Here is a 3223-nt window from a genome sequence, read left to right as displayed (position 1 = left end):
TGCATCCCTGGGATAAATCCCACTTGATCGTGGTGTATGATCCGTTTTTTTTTTTTTTTTTTTTTTTTTTTGCGGTACACGGGCCTCTCACTGTTGTGGCCTCTCCCGTTGCGGAGCACAGGCTCTGGACGTGCAGGCTCAGCGGCCATGGCTCACAGGCCCAGCCGCTCTGCAGCATGTGGGATCTTCCCTGACTGGGGCACGAACCCGTGTCCCCTGCATCGGCAGGCAGTCTCTCAACCACTGCGCCACCAGGGAAGCCCTGTATGATCCTTTTAATGTGCTGTTGTATTCTGTTGCTAGTATTTTGTTCAGGATTTTTGCATCTATGTTCATCAGTGATTTTGGTGTCCAATTTTCTTTTTTTTGTGATATCTTTTTCTGGTTTTGGTATCAGGGTGATGGTGGCTTCATAGAATGAATTTGGGAGTGTTTCTTCCTCTGAAATTTTTTGGAAGAGTTTGAGAAGGATGGGTGTTAGCTCTTCTCTAAATGTTTGATAGAATTCACCTGTGAAGCCATCTGGTTCTGGACTTTTGTTTGTTGGAATATTTTTAATTGTGGTTTCAATTTCATTACTTGTGATAGGTCTGTTTATATTTTCTAATTCTTCCTGGTTCAGTATTGGAAAATTGTACCTTTCCAAGAATTTGTTCATTTCTTCGTGGTTGTCCATTTAATGGCATATAGGTGTTTGTAGTAGTCTCTTATAATCCTTTGCATTTCTGCAGTGTAAGTTGTGCTTTCTCCTTTTTCATTTCTAATTTTATTGATTTGCATCCTCTCTTTTTTTTCTTGATGAGTTTGGCTAAGGGTTTATCAATTTTGTTTATCTTCTCAAAGAACCAGCTTTTAGTTTTACTGAGCTTTGCTACTGTTTTCTTAGTTTCTATTTCATTTATTTCTTCTCTGATCTTTATGATTTCTTTCCTTCACCTGACTTTGGGTTTTCTTTGTTATTCTTTCTCTAGTTGTTTTAAGTGTAGTGATAGATTGTTTATTTGAGATTTTTTTTGTTTCTTGAGGTGAGATTGAATTGCTATAGACTTCCCTCTTAGAACTGCTTTTGCTGTATCCTATAAGTTTTGGGTCATCGTGTTTTCGTTGTCATTTTTTTCTATGTATTTTTCTTTGATTTCTTCAGTGATCTCTTGGTTATTTACTAGCACACTGTTTAGCTTCCATGTATTTGTGTTTTTTATAGTTTTTTTCCTGTAATTGATTTCCAGTCTCATAGTGTTGTGGTCAGAAAAGATGCTTGATATGATTTCAATTTTCTCAAATTTTTCAAGTCTTGATTTGTGACCCAAGATATGATCTATCCTGGAGAATGTTCCATGTGCACTTGAGAAGAAAGTGTATTCTGCCGCTTTTGGGTGGAGTGTTCTACAAATATCAATTAGATTTATCTGGTCTATTGTGTCATTTAAAGCTTGTGTTTCCTTATTTATTTTCTGTTTGGATGATCTGTCCATTGGTGTAAGTGGGGTCCCCTACTATTATTGTGTTACTGTCGATTTCTCCTTTTCTGGTTGTTAGCATTTTCCTTATATATTGAGGTGCTCCTATGCTGGATGCATAAACATTTATAACTGTTATATCTTCTTCTTGGATTGATCCTTTGATCATTATGTAGTGTCCCTCCTTATCTCTTGTAACAGTCTTTATTTTAAAGTCTATTTTATCTGATACAAGTATTGCTACCCCAGCTTTCTTTTGATTTGCATTTGCATGGAGTATCTTTTTCCAACCATTCACTTTTGGTCTGTATGTGTCCCTAGGTCTGAAGTGGGTCTCTTGTAGACAGCGTATATACGGGTCTTGTTTTTGTATCCATTCAGCCAGTCTGTGTGTTTTGGTTGGGGCATTTAATCTATTTGCATTCAAGGTTATTATCGATATGTATGTTCCTGTTACCATTTTCTTAATCATTTTGGTTTGCTTTTGTGGGTCTTTTTCTTCTCTTGTGTTTCCCACTTAGAGAAGTTTCTTTAGCATTTGTTGTAAAGCTGGTTTGGTGGTGCTGAATTCTCTTATCTTTGGTTGTCTGAAAAGGTTTTGATTTCTCCATTGAATCTTAATGAGACCCTTGCTGGGTAGAGTAATCTTGGTTGTAGGTTTTCCCCTTTCATCACTTTAAGTATATCCTGCAACTCCTTTCTGGTCTGCAGAGTTTCCGCTGAGAAATCAGCTGATAATCTTATGGGGATTCCTTTGTATGTTATTTTTTGTTTTTCCTTTGCTGCTTTTAATATTTTTTCTTTGAATTTAATTTTTGTTAGTTTGATTAATATGTGTCTTTTTCCTAGGGTTTATCCTGTATGGGACTCTCTGTGCTTCCTGGATTTGGGTGACTATTTCCTTTCCCATGTGAGGGAAGTTTTCAACTATAATCTCTTTGAATATTTTCTCAGACCCTTTCATTTTCCTCTTCTTCTTCTAGGACCCCTATAATTTGAATGTTGGTGCATTTAGTGTTGTCCCAGAGGTCTCTGAGATTGTCTTCAATTCTTTTCTTTCTTTTTTCTTTATTCTGCTCCTTGGCAGTTATTTGCACCATTTTGTCTTCCACCTCACTTATTCGTTCTTCTGCCTCAGTTATTCTTTCATTGATTCCCTCTAGTGTATTTTTCATTTCAGTTATTGTGTTTTTCATCTCTGTTTGTTTGTTTCTTCATTCTTCTAGATTTTGTTAAACATTTCTTGTATTTTCTCAATCCATGCCTCCATTCTATCCGAGATCCTGGATCATCTTTACTATCATTACTTTGAATACTTTTTCAGGTAGATTGCCTATTTCCTCTTCTGTTATTTGGTCTTGTAGGTTTTTACCTTTCTCCTCATCTGTGACGTATTTTTTTGCCGTCCCTTTTTTTTTTTGGAGTGGGATTGTTTTCCTGTTTTACTAGTTGTTTGGCCTGAGGCTTCCAACGCTGGTGTTTGTAGGCTATTATGTGGAGCTGGGTCTTGGTGCTGAGAAAAGGAACTCTGTGAGACCTCAGTCCGATGAATATTTCCTGGGTCTGAGGTTCTCTGTTAATCCAGTGGTTCAGACTCAGAGCTCCCACCACAGGAGTTTCGGCCTGACCCCAGGCTTGTGAACCAAGATCCCGCAAGCCACATGGGGTGGCAAAAAAAAAAAGAGGAGAGAGAAGAGTAACAAAATAAAAAATAAAATTAGACCAGGAAACTAACAGATATGTTAGAAAGAATGTAAAAATAA

Source organism: Monodon monoceros, unplaced genomic scaffold (assembly GCF_005190385.1).
Source record: "Monodon monoceros isolate NGI ecotype Baffin Bay Population unplaced genomic scaffold, NGI_Narwhal_1 Super_Scaffold_18, whole genome shotgun sequence".
Classification (NCBI taxonomy): domain Eukaryota; kingdom Metazoa; phylum Chordata; class Mammalia; order Artiodactyla; family Monodontidae; genus Monodon; species Monodon monoceros.
Note: the sequence above shows the minus strand (reverse complement) of the source record.